Source organism: Hemiscyllium ocellatum, chromosome 1, assembly GCF_020745735.1.
Source record: "Hemiscyllium ocellatum isolate sHemOce1 chromosome 1, sHemOce1.pat.X.cur, whole genome shotgun sequence".
NCBI classification, from domain to species: Eukaryota; Metazoa; Chordata; class Chondrichthyes; order Orectolobiformes; family Hemiscylliidae; genus Hemiscyllium; species Hemiscyllium ocellatum.
In genome coordinates this window covers 140,328,906-140,342,714 of record NC_083401.1, presented here as the reverse complement: position 1 = coordinate 140,342,714, position 13,809 = coordinate 140,328,906, and positions in this window count along the sequence as shown.

Below are 13,809 nucleotides of genomic sequence, written 5' to 3'. Positions count from 1 at the left end.
TGTCTCTGTTTGGTTTGTCCTAGGATGGATGTGTTGTCCCAGTCGAAGTGGTGTCCTTCCTCATCTGTATGGAAGGATACCAGTGAGAGGAGGGTCATTTTTTTTTGTGGCTAGTTGATGTTGATGTATCCTGGTGGCTAGTTTTCGGCCTGTTTGTCCAATGTAGTGTTTGTTACAAGGAATGTTGCAAGGTATTTTGTAAATTACATTAGTTTTGCTTGTTGCCTGTACAGGGTCTTTCAAATTCATTAGCTGCTGTTTCAGTGTGTTGGTGGGTTTGTGGGATACCATAATATCAAGAGGTCTGAGTAGTCTGCCAGTCATTACCAAAATGTCTTTGATGTAGGGGAGACTGGCTAGGGTTTCTGGACATGTTTTGTCTGCTTGTTAGGGTTTGTTGCAGAGAAATCGGCAGACTGTGTTCATTGGGTACCCATTATTTTTGAAAACACGGTATATGTGATTTCCTCTGCTGTGCGTAGTTCCTCTGTGCTGCAGTGTGTGGTAGCTCATTGAAGTAATGTTCTAATGCAGTTTTGTTTGTGGGTATTGGGATGATTGCTTCCAGTATTTGGTCTGTGTGTATTGTTTTCCTGTAGATGCTGGATTGAAGTTCCCCATTGGCTGTTCACTCTACTGTGACATCTAAGAATGTCAGTTTATTGCTGTTTTTCTCCTCTATAGTGATTTATGCCAAGAAGTGTATTATTGATGGTCTTGAAGGTTTCCTCTAATTTGTTTCACTTAGGGATCACGTAACGGCCCCTAAGTTTGGGTTGGATGGTTGGCAGAGCTGTTCAAGTCTCATAATTACTGCCTCTGCTAGGATCCCATGGGTGTTCTGTTGGTTTGTCTGTATGTTTTGTTGTTGAAGGCGAAATGGGTGGTAATGCATAGATCTACAACCTGACGACATTGTCCTTGCTGATGAAGTTGGTGGTGTTTGGTGTACGTATATTTGGTTTCAAATAATGTAGTCAGTGTTTCCTTGACCAGGTTGATGTTGATGGATTTGAACAGGGCTGTTACATCAAAGGAGACCATTATTTCATCCTCTTCTATCTTGGTGTCTTTGATGGTCTTCAGGAATTCTTGGGTGGAGTGGATGGAGTGATGTGAGCCTTCTACTAAGTGTTTTAGTCTTTCGTGTAGCTTCTTGGCCATCTGTAAGTTGGTGTTCCAGGTAGCGAGACTAGGAGTCTGAGGGGGGTTTTGGTTTGTGAATATTGGGTAATCCATAGATTGTTGGATCTATCTGCTTTCATTTTTTGGAAGTCAGTCTTATTTATTTTTCCAGATTTATGAAGTTTTTTTGAGTAGGGCTATGATTTGATTCTCTAGTTGTGGAGTTGGGTCTATTGCCATTTATTGGTAAGTGTTGACATTTGCAAGTAGTGTGTTCACTTTCACAATGTAGTCTCTTTGATTGAAAATGACTGTCAAATGTCCTTTGCCTGCAGGTAGGATAACAATGTATTTTATTTTTTTTTAGTCTTTCTAGTGCTTTACTTTCTTGTGTATTGAATGTGTTTCCTTCCTTTTTCCTGCTTGATGTCGGTGTGACTGTCTGGCTGATAGTTTGTTGGGTTTCCTCTTGAGTTGGCTGTCTTTCAGTGTTGTTTCTAATGCTGCGAAGAAATCTTTCTTGTCTGCATCCTCAAAGTTGTAATTTAATACTCTTACAAAGACGTCTTTTTCAGTGACTGTTATGGGTTGATCAGATAAGTTTTTTTTTATCCATGCTTCTGTGTTGTCTGTGTTGCTATTTTGTGTACATTGGTGTAGTTTTTTTTTCTACAAGTCTAGCTTTTTCATTTTCTGTATTTGTTGCTGTCTAATGTCTATGGCTTATTGTACTGAGTCTGTCCTAAACATACATGAACTTCATCTAACCACAAAAGGACATGACCCACTCTCACTAGTATCCTTACGTGCAGATGAGGAAGGACACTACTTTGATTGGGACAATACATCCATCCTCAGACAATAACATGCATGAGAATTCTAAGAAGCATGGCACTCCAACCGGAACTCTATCAAAAGCACATTGACTTGGATCTCATTTACCACCCCCTGAGAAAATGAACAGGAAATGGCATCACCACAGTAAATGACATCACCACAGGAAATGACATAACCAGTCCAACGAAACCTAAACACATAAATAGAAAGTGGGGCATACCATCAGTGCTTCATCTGGAGGCTCACTGATGATGTTACCTAGTATAGTGACAAAACATCTGAAAATGAGCCTTCCAGCTCAGCAAGCAAACCTACATTCAGAACCTCAACATGAGCTACAAATCTTCTCAAAATTTGCTATTCAGCCTCTCCCTATAGTTCAAACCCTCCAATCCTAGCAACATCTTTGTAAATCTTTGCTGAACCCTTTCATGTTTCACAACATCCTTCCTATAGCATGGAGACCAGAATTGCCTATAGTATTCCAAGAGTGGTCTGACCAACGTCCTGTACATGACCTCCCAATTCCCATACTCAGTGCCCTGACCAATAAAGGAAAGTATACCAAATGCAATTTTCACTATTCTATCCACTTGCGACTCCACTTTCAAGGAGCTATGAACCTGCACTCCAAGGTCTCTTTGTTCAGCAACACTTCCCAGGACCTTACCATTAAGTGTATAAGTCCTTCTTTGATTTGCCTTTCCAAAATGCAGCACCTCACATTTATCAAAATTAAACTCCATCTGCCACTCCTCAGCCCATTGGCCCAGCTGACCAAGAACCTGTTGTACTGAGGTCACCTTCTTCGCTGTCCACTATACCTCCAATTTTGGTGTCATCTGCAAACTTACTAACGGTACCTCATATGTTCATATCCAAATCATTTGCATAAATAATGAAAAGCAGTGGACCCAGCACCGATCTTTGTGGCACACCTTTGGTCACAGAACTCCAGTGTTGCTGAGTTGAAATTCTGGAATCCATTTCCTAAGAGTTTTGGAATGCTGTGGTTCAAGAAAACAGATCACCATCACTTTCTCAACTAGGGATAAGTAATAAATGCTGACTCAGCTAGTAATGTCCAAATAACTTAATTTTTTTTCAAAAATGAAATGAAAGGACAACGGATAGGTTGGCAGCAGTAACCTATGGATGTTGATAGACTCCTATGAGAGCTAAAAATGTGTTGCTGGAAAAGCACAGCAGGTCAGGCAGCATCCAAGGAGCAGGAGAATCGACATTTCGGGCATGAGACCTTCTTCAGGAATGTGGAAAGTGTGCCAAGTAGGCTAATATGAAAGGTAGGGAGGAGGGATTTGGGGGACGAGCATTGGAAATGCGATAGGTGGAAGGAGGTTAAGGTGAGGGTGATAGGCCAGAGTGGGGGTGGGGGCGGAGAGATCAGGAAGAAAATTGCAGGTTAGGAAGGTGGTGCTGAGTTCAAGGGTTGAGACTGAGACAAGGTGGGGGGAAGGGAAATGAGGAAACTGGAGAAATCTGAGTTCATCCCTTGTGGTTGGAGGGTTCCTGGGCGGAAGATGAGGCACTCTTCTTCCAGCCGTCGTGTTGCTATGGTCTGGCGATGGAGGAGTCCAAGGACCTGCATGTCCTTAGTGGAGTGGGAGGGGGAGTTAAAGTGTTGAGCCACGGGGTGGTTGGGTTGGGTTGGTTGGTCCGGGTGTCCCAGAGGTGTTCTCTGAAACGCTCCTATGAGATCCAAGCTGACCACATTCCCAATGTCTGCAGCTGCTTGGAGGGTTGTTGAGTTGGAGTCTGGGCTTTGGCACTGCAATGGATCTGGCAGGGTGAACATTACAGAGAGTTCTTCGTAACCCCTGTCCTAACAATTCAAATTTACCCTGCATTCACAGTGGAATATACAAAAAAAACCCCAAGCATAGTAGAAACTCAAGGGACAAAATGGAGCAAGAAATTAATTTTCCCAGATCATTAGAGGAAAAGGTATTAGGAGAACTAGTAGGACTAAAGCATTATAAGTCTCTTAAACTCAACGACCTGAATTCTAAAGTCTTTAAAGTAGCTTCAGCGATAGTGGATGCATTGGATGTAATCTTCCAAATTTATATGAATTCAGGACAGTTCTCAACAGTTTACAAAATCAGAAATGTAACATCTCCATTCAAGAAAGGAGGGAAACAAGACTGGACACTTCAGAACAGTTGGCCTCATGTTTGTAATTGAAAGTGTTAAAATTCATCATTAAGTAGATATTACCAAGTCATTTAGAAATTTCAAAGACAATCAAGCAGACTCATTGTGATTTTGCAAAAGTGAGATCGTGTTGTACAAATCTATAAATGTTCTTTGTGAATATAACAAATGGGTGGTCAGGGCAACCTGTAGATATAGTACATTTCCATTTCCAAAGGTTTAAAGTGTTACATAAAGGAATTGCCACACAAGGTGTTGTAGGTGATATTTAGCAGATGTAGAGGTTCAGTTAGTTAACAGGAGACTGTGTGACAGACTAAATCAATTATCTTCAGTTTAGCAAACTTTAACAAGTGAAGCATCCCAGAGGTTGGTGCTGGCATCACAACTAGTTGCAACCTATAAATGAAAATATGTAAGTATTGGGAGAAAGAATGGACTACTTGATCTCTCGAACCCGTTCCATGATTTGATGAGATCATGGCTGATCTGATTGTAAGCAAATACAGTTCTGAGGAAAAGGCTGGTCTATTTAACCCTTCCTGAATGAAATAAAGCAATCAAATGATTACATTTTTATTGAGAAAGTAAATAGTGAACAGTTGGTTCAGCTGGTTATTCAATTAGTAATGGATCAGGGAGGGATATATAGCCAGAGGATTATCGCATGTAGAAGGAGAAGTAAAGGTTTTTTGTTGCATAGAAAATTAATAGGGATATGAAAAGTTCAACCAGAAGGTTAGAGGACATTTGAATATTTGAAAAGTGAAATATAAAATGACATTTTAAAAAGACAGCAATGTAGCAGTGAAATTGAGAAAATATAGGAGAAAATATTGTAGATGGTAGGATCTGTACTGCAAACAACACATGCTGAAGATCACAATGGGTCAGACAGCATCCATGGAGAGAGACAGAAAAACTGCAGATGCTTGGGATCCAAAGTAGACAAGTAGGAGACGAGAAGAGCACAGCCAGCTAGCCAGCATCAGGAGGTGGAGAAGTCAATGTTTCAGGTATACCCTTTGTGGGTCCTATGCTATTAAGCCTCTTCCATGGAGAGACAACAAGCTAATGTTTCAAGTCTAGTTGATTCGTCATCAGAGCTGATTTCAAGTGAGGAAGGGACAGCATTTGTGCTATAGTTTGGTAGGGAGGGTGAGTAATGGGTGTAGAGTGCTGATGGAGAAAAGCTATTGACAGTTCAGATTAAGTGATCAGTATGTGAGAATGGCAGAACGATGTTGTGTCTAACTGCCAGACTTGGAAGGACAGACCATCCCAGTCGGGATGGGGAAGGGGAGAGAGGGTATGAAAACAAGCTAAAAGAAGGTGAAGAAATGGGAGCTGGTTCATAACTTAAAGGTATTGAACTCAATATAAAGTCCAGAAGGCTGTAAAAGTGCCGAGTCTGAAGATGCGATGTTGTCCCTTCAGTTTGTACTGTGATTCACTGGAATACTACAGCATGCTGAGGACAGACAATGTGGGCATACAGGCAGGACACTGTGTTAAAATGAGTGTCTATGGGAAAGTCAGGGACTTGCTTGCGCACAGACCGGAGGTGTTCTGTAAAGCAGTCACCCAGTCTGCGTTTGGTTTCTCCAATGCAGAGTAGGCCACATGGAGTGCAGCGAATATAATACACAAGGTTGGAGGAGGTAGAGGTGAAATACTGCTTTACCTGGAAAGACTGTTTCAGCCCATGGGTAGTGAGCTGGGAGGAGGTGAAGGGGCAGGTGTTGCATCTTCTGACTTACATTGGGAGGTGCTGTGGAGAGGGGGGGATGGTGTTGGTGGTTGTGGAATGGACTCGGGTGCCCCTGAGGGAATGATCTCTGCGAAAGGCAGACAGGGGGAAGGAGGGGAAGATGTGTTTGGTGGTGGCATTCTGTTGGAATTGTCTGAAATGGCAGAGAATGATCCTTTGAATGCAAAAGCTGGTGGGATGACAAGGGAGAACAAGGACAACCTAATTGCACTGTTGTGAGTGATGGGAATTGGCAAGAGTGGAAACACGGATGATAGGTGAGATGTGATTGAGGGCCCTGTCAACCACAGTGGGTGGGAAACCAGGGTCATGGAAGAAGCAAGCCAAGTCAACAGTGCTGATTTGGAAGATGACATCATCCAAGCAGATGTGACTTAGGCAAAGGAACTGGGAAAATGAGATGGAATCCTTGCAGGATGTGGGGTGTGAGAGCACTAGTGAAGGTAGCTGTGGGAGTCTGTGGCTTTATAGTGGATAGCAGTGGATAGTTTATTCCCCAAAATGGGGACAGAGATGTCAAGGAAAGGAAGGGAAGTGTTAGAAATAGAGGGGTGGAAATTGGAGGCAAAATGAACAAAGTTTTCACGGTCCTGGCGGGGTTATGAAGTGGCAGCAAAGCAGTCAACAATGTACTGAGAAAAGTTTGGGGAGGGGCCAGTGTAAGACTGGAACAAAGATCGTTCCACAGACCCCATAAAGAGGCAGATCAAGACTAGGACCCATGCGGGTGGCAATAATCACTCCTTTGGTTTGGCAGAAGTGAGACGAATTGTGCAGTGAGAGCACAAGTTCAGCCGGGCGGAGGAGAGTGGTGGTGGATGGGAAATGTTCAGGCCTGTGGTGGAGGAAGAAGCTGAGAGCTCTCAGTCCATCCTGGGGGGGAGGTATAGAGGGATTGGACATCTATGGTGAACAGGAAGCAGTTAGGGCCAGGAATCTGGAAATGGTCAATATGGTGGAGGGCATCGCAGATGGGGCTGGGCAGAGTCTGGAGAGAGGATGGAGTCAGGGTAGGACGAAACAAGCTCAGTGGGGCAGGAACAGGTTGATATGGTGGGTTTACTAGGGCAGCCTGGTTTGTGGATTTTGGGAAGGAGGTAAAGGTGGGCTGTCCAGGGTTGGGAGACTACTAGGTTAGTGGCATTGGGAGAAGATCTCTGGAGGTCAGTGACAGTCCTGGAAACAGTGGTTTGATGTTCAGATGTGGGACCATGGTCCGGGGATGGTAGGAACAAGTGTCTGAGAGCTGTTGTTGAGCACCTGCAAAATAAAGATCAGTGCGCCAGCCTACAACAGGATCACTTCTGTCAGCAGGTTGAATAACAAAGTTAGGGTTGGACCTAAGAGAGTAAAGTGCAGCAATTTCAGAAGGGGGCAGGTTAGAGTGGGTGAGAGGAGCAGAAAAATCGAGAAAGCCAATGTCACGTCAGCAGTTTTCAATGAAGTGATCAAGGGCAGGTAAGAGGCCGGGGGAAGGGGAGGGTGAATACTGGAGGCAGGTGAAGGGGACAGTGCAACAAGGGGAGGTTCCTGCCTGAAGAAGTGAGCGCACAGAAGGAGGCAGCAGAAAAACAGTTGAGCATCACAATGAGGCCAAAGTTCATTAATGTGGGGGTGTAAGGGTGACCGCTTTACAGAACACCTCCGGTCTGTGCGAAAGCATGACCCTGACCTTCCCATAAACACTCATTTTAACACAATGTCCTGCCTGTATGCCCACATTGTCTGTCCTCAGCATGCTGCAGTATTCCAGTGAATCACAGCACAAACTGGAGAAACAACATTGTATCTTTAGACTAAGCACTTTTACAGCCTTCTGAACTTTATATTGAGTTCAATACCTTTAAATTATGAACCAGCTCCCATTTCTTCCCTTTCTTTTACCTTGTTATCATGTCCTTTCTCCCCTCTCCAGTGGGGACAGTCTAGTCTTTCAAGTCTGGCAATTAGACACACCATTGTTCTGTCATTCTCACATTCCAATCACTTAATCTGAACTTTCAACATCTTTTCTCCACCTATACCCCTCCCCCACCCTCCACAATATTGAATAAATGCAGCCTCCTCTGCACCTCACCTTAGCTCTGATGAAGACTTGTCTAGAGTTGCAACAGCCGCTTGCTTTCTCCATGGATGCTGTCTGACCCACTGTGATCTCCAGCATTTGTTGTTTTCAGTGAATAGAGAATGTTGTTTGAATGTCTAGGTTGAGCTCCCCTAGCTTATCTCTCCACGCTTCAGGCTCACTGCCTTTATTCCTGATAAAGGGCTTTTGCCTGAAACGTCGATTTTGCTGCTCGTTGGATGCTGCCTGAACTGCTGTGCTCTTCCAGCACCACTGATCCAGAATCACAGATTTATAGAGGAGACATAAATAATCTTGAAGAGTGAAGCAATATGTGTAATCCTATTGATCTGAATTCCTTTAAACACCCTCTTATCTGAAGAAAAACTGGCTTCTATCATCAATGAGATCTTAAAGGTTTAATTGGCAGGTGTAAGCGAAAATATCAGACATATAGATATATTCTAATTAACCTGCCTAGATGAGAAAAGTAACCCACCCAGACCCCTCCCCTATATTTGTCCCTGACTAATACACATAACACTATGGGCAATTTAGCATGGCCAAATCACCTGACCTGATCTTTGAATTGTGGGAGGAAACCAGAGCACCCAGAGGAAACCCGCGCAGACACAGAGAGAATGTGCAAACTCCACACAGACAGTTGCCTGAGGCAGGAATCAAACCTGGGTCCCTGCTGCTGTGAGGCAGCAGTACTTACCACTGAGCCACCGTGCCATCCCATGGTGCATGTATATTTTTTTTAATGAAATTTATTTTTCTAATCAACCTGTGCAGAGATGTTATTACGTAACTTTGAAGCAGGTGGGACTTGAACCCAGGTCTCAGTCCAGATGTAGAGATACTCCCATTGCATTACAACAGCCTTTTTTTGGAAATGGATGGTATGTAGATGTTTGAAAGTGGGATCACCTGAAGACATCAAGCATCCAATCCGAATGATAACTTGATATTTTATCAAATAATAAGAAACAACAACAGCTGCAACTATAGCAATGTTCATATTGTCCTTTACACTAAGCAGGGGCCAGAATAACAACAGAATCTTCAACAACTAATGAAGAGCCAAGCAAAGCTCATTAATCCAACAAGACGGTTTCAATGAGTGTCTCTGGTTTCTCACACTGCTTGGTGCATTGCCCTATCATGGTCACTTGGATGTCCATTGTGATGAACGTCCTGATCCTTATGCTCCTCCTCATCCTGTCAGTTCCCATTTGTTCCACATCGAGGTCATGTGCACATTTTCACTTCAGTTGGAAAAAGCACAATATGCTCAATGATATGCCACATCTTTTCTATTCTATACTGCAAGGCCTCACTAGCATTCAAGGAATCAAAACCTTTTCATTAGGTGGCCTGTAGTCTGTTCCACCATGGGTCTAGTGAAAATATGGGCCATGTTGTAATTTTATTCCACATCTGTCTGTGAATTTGATAAGGATATCATGAGTCATATTTGGAATGGGTAGACCTTATCTCCCAGGAGACATCCTAATATAATTTGAGGACCCTGGAAGGATACCGTAACCAGTGAGTTCTCTAATACTGAGCTCCCCAGATATTTAGTACAGACCTCCAAAACCTAGCATCAATGGCCAGACAGAAATTGAACATTGATGTAGTGGAATCAGTATTTGCTGATTGACTCTCCAGGTTGGTTATAGGGTGCTCTCAAATAAACCAAAGCTGCATTCTATAATGTCCTGCACCTCAGAAGAAAGCATTGATGGAGAATTCCATCACACAGTCTGCTTGACTCTCTTCATCACAGCGGAAGGATGAGGCCATGTGTGATCTGGACAAAACTATCGCCAGATGCATCCCAGATGCATTTTGGGGTGGAGGATTGGGAAAAGTGACACAGATCCCCAGTTACTCCTTAATGAACCACCAGCCTAAATTTCAGGCTTTGATTCCCACCTGGATGATGTTGCCAACCAATCCTTCTGAACATGCCTCAGAACATGACACAGCTCAGTGTTCATGAGCTGGGACATCATCAGTCAGTGCCTACACTGTCTCTCAGATACTTCAGGGTAATGAGGGCAAGCCTTGTAGATGTGGTGTCTGATCCTTGTCCTTCAGCTTTCCTTGGACAATTTTAACCTGCTGCTGCTCCCTCTGGACACTGCAGCAGTCTCTAGAATGGCTGCTCTTACTGAGTTTCCTGACGATTTTATAATTCCTGCGTCCTTCTGCAACGTTTTCACATTTGTACCACATCCAAAAGGATTCCATTCACAGATTGTTGTGAATCCAGCTAATATTATTACTAGGCTAGTCAAGAAATATGGCTGGATAGATCATATTTTGATTTGGTACAATTTTAACACAATAGTCTCTCATCAAAACATAAGCATGAAATGCTGAAGATTTTGTTTAAAAAAAACCCTATTACTCTACATTTCCCCTGACTAACACACCTAACCTACACATCCCTGAACACTATGGGCAATTTAGCTTGGCCAGTTCATGTGACCTGTACATCCTTAGACTGTGGGAGGAAACCAGAGTACTCAGAGGAACTCCTCACAGGCACAGGGATAATGTGCAAACTCCACACAGATAGTCACCCAAGGATGGAATCAAACCTGGATCCCTAGAACTGTGAGGCAACAGTAGTAACCACCGAGCCATTGTGCCATGCTCTACTTTCACCCCACAGTCTATAAATGTGCAGGTTAGGTGAATTGGCCATGCTAAATTGCTCATAGTGTTCAGGGGTGTGTAGGATAGATGCGTTAGTCAGGGGAATGTAGAGTAATAGGGTAGGGGAATGAATCTGGATGGATTGCTGTTCGGAGGGTCGGAGTGGACTTGTTGGGCTAAATTGCCTGTTTCCACACTGTAGGGAATCTATGATGATGATTCTATGAATAAAACAAAAATGTTTATTCACAAAAGAAATTACATCAATGTGTAGATTTATAACCAAACAGTAAATATATAATTCATTAATCTCAATCCACTCCTTCATAAATTGAGGGAGGGCAATAGTTTTTGTTCCTAAAACATGAGGGAATTCTGCTCCCCCATATCAATCAAAGTGAAGCATCAAGTTATGCCTTGACACAGTGCAGCAAGGAAACTTTGCAAGGAAGTGAATATCATGCACCCATTAAAAGATCTGAAATGCATAACCTTATCTAGGTTTTTCTGCTGCATTGACATTACTGAACCAGTGGATGCATATTATTACAAGCAGAACCTATGTGAAATTGTCTAAAACATTAACAATCCAGAAAGGAGACCCCAAATGTTAAGGTCGTGGTTGAGGATAGATGAACTGATTTCCCACACACCCTTCAGATGTCCACAATATGGTCAATTTTAAAAGGATAATTTCCCTTGTGGATACCATTCCCCCAGACACAAATGAACTTCTGTTTTAAAGGGTGCCAAATTACCCAGGCTTGAATAAACAACATAGAAACTGGAAGAACTGCGGATGTTGGAAATCAGAGACAAAGACAGAAATTGCTGGAAAAGCTCAGCAGGTCCGGTAGCATCTGTTAACACTTTAGGCCCTCAGCTTTCTCTCCGCAGGTGCTGCCAGATCTGCTGAGCTTTTCCAGCAAATTATGTTTTTGGATTAACAAAGTATGTTTATTAGTTACTGAACACAATTAGTCACCTAATACATGTGTGTGCAGATCAGAAAGCAGAGGTGAGTCCAAAAAGAAAAACATTTTTAAGAAAATACAGATCAGCTTCTGGATTGTTTGCAATGAGTGGGCAATGAAATGTTACAGTTGTAGATGTTCCCAGCAGCATTGACATCAGCAGTTGAACATTCTGCAGTTTGCTAATAATATCCACAGGGGTGGCTTGTTGTGAAACAGGAGGTCATTATCTCTGTTGTCACAAGAGATCACAGTCCAGTCATTTGACATTTCTTTTGGTATTGCATTCCATCGATTCCAGGCAGAATCTTCTCTCTGCAGCAGATCCCTTTTTGAAAAAAAAACATGTTGGGAATTAAGGAATAAAAAATTCTGCGGTGTTTTGTGGTTCTGACTCATTGTCATAAGCAGAATCTAAAATTCAAACGTTTTAACTTCAGCCCAAAGATGAAAATGATAATGTACTTCCTCACTCTACATGCAGGGACAGCTGTTTTTTTTACCATGACTGTGCAGTTGATTTTGGATCAAAGTTGATAAGGTTCAACTTCCTTGAGTGACCTGCAGGCTCTGCCTGATCAAAACATTGATCCTGCCATCTCTTTGTAATGTTCCGTTATGTATTGCTATCCCCAGGCCCCCTTTGACCTTTCAGCCTCTGCACATTTCTGTTTATATAAGCAATAATGTCCAGAGCTTATCCTTCATGGCATTGTGGATTGCCTTGCTCTTTTTGATCATGCGTTCTCCCTATATCTGGCTTGAGTGATAGTGACATGTCATAACGTCACCAACTGGGGGCCCTCTCCTATGCTTGATGAGATCCCACCCTTCTCTTTTGAACTACCCCCCTTTCACTGTAATCATTCCTTCAGTGACCCACTACCATTAATTCAGTCTCCAGATCTGAGTTACCTGTATTCCCCAGGATTCCATGTAATGCCTCTAGATAAGATCCCTGACCATTATGGTGCAAATCCCCTGGACTGAATTAGCAAGACAACCTGACTGAGGATGGATCAGCTCCTGAACTACAGCAGCCTATCTAACTGACCTGTAATCCCAGACTGGTTACACTTGACCGGTGTATTGACTATGGCCTAATTCCTAGACTAATGCAGAAAGGCCAGCTCCCAGGACACTGATAGGACTAAACATCTGAAAGACCCCTTGGTTATATTTGGACCTGTCTCTTTGCTTTGTATAACCATTAAAGCAGACAGACCATAAGTCCCCTTGAGGAACATTTAGACTTTTAGGCAACACTGCCTATGAAATGTTCATAAGGAAGAGGAATAAGTGTCTGGAGATAGCATCCCACTGAAGGTGGTGGGACTGATAGCTTATGATCCCTTGCAAACAATTTCACAGGACTGTTTCCTCCAGGACATTCTGTTCCACTCCCAACACCTCTCCATGCACCTTCCCATGTAATTGCAGAAGGGGCAACATCTTCCCATTCCCCTCCTCCCTCCTCACTGTACAAGGCCCCAGAAAGCATCTTCCAGGTCAAGCAATGATTTTTACCTGCATGTTACTCAATCTAGTCTACCACATTTACTGCTCACAGTGTGCTCTCCTCTACCTTGGGGAGATGGAGCGCAGGCTGGACAAAGCTTTGAGGAACATCTAGGTTCTGACTGTAGAAATGATCCCACCTTCTGGTTGCGTGTCACTTCCATACACCACTGTGTTTGCTGGCCAAAATCTCTGTCTCAGTGAAGCTTAACACAAGCTGTAAGAACGGCATCTTATTTTCCATTTGGGAACTCTACAGCTTTCAGGACTCAATATGGAGTTCAAAAATGTTCAGGCCTGAGTACCACCTGCTAGGTCTTTTGTCCAACCACCAAGCCCCAAACCCTGCCTTCACATGGGCTGCTTTCAGCACAACCAACACATTTTCTTCTACTATAGTCTCCATTAGCAGCTTTTCTTTCTCCCTGGCTTCCCATTAGCCAGCCATTTATCTGATTAACTGTCTTTCTTACCCCCTGGGCTCCATCTCCACCTAACATTTAGTACTTTACCTACTTCCCCACCTGACTTCAACATATATACCGCCTTTTCCTAGGTGCCATCATTCCTCAAGAATGATCACCGGATCCAAAATGTTCGGTCTGCTTTCTCTCCACAGACACTGTCAGACCTGCTGAGTTTCCCCAGCAAATTCAGTCAAACTAAGGTGA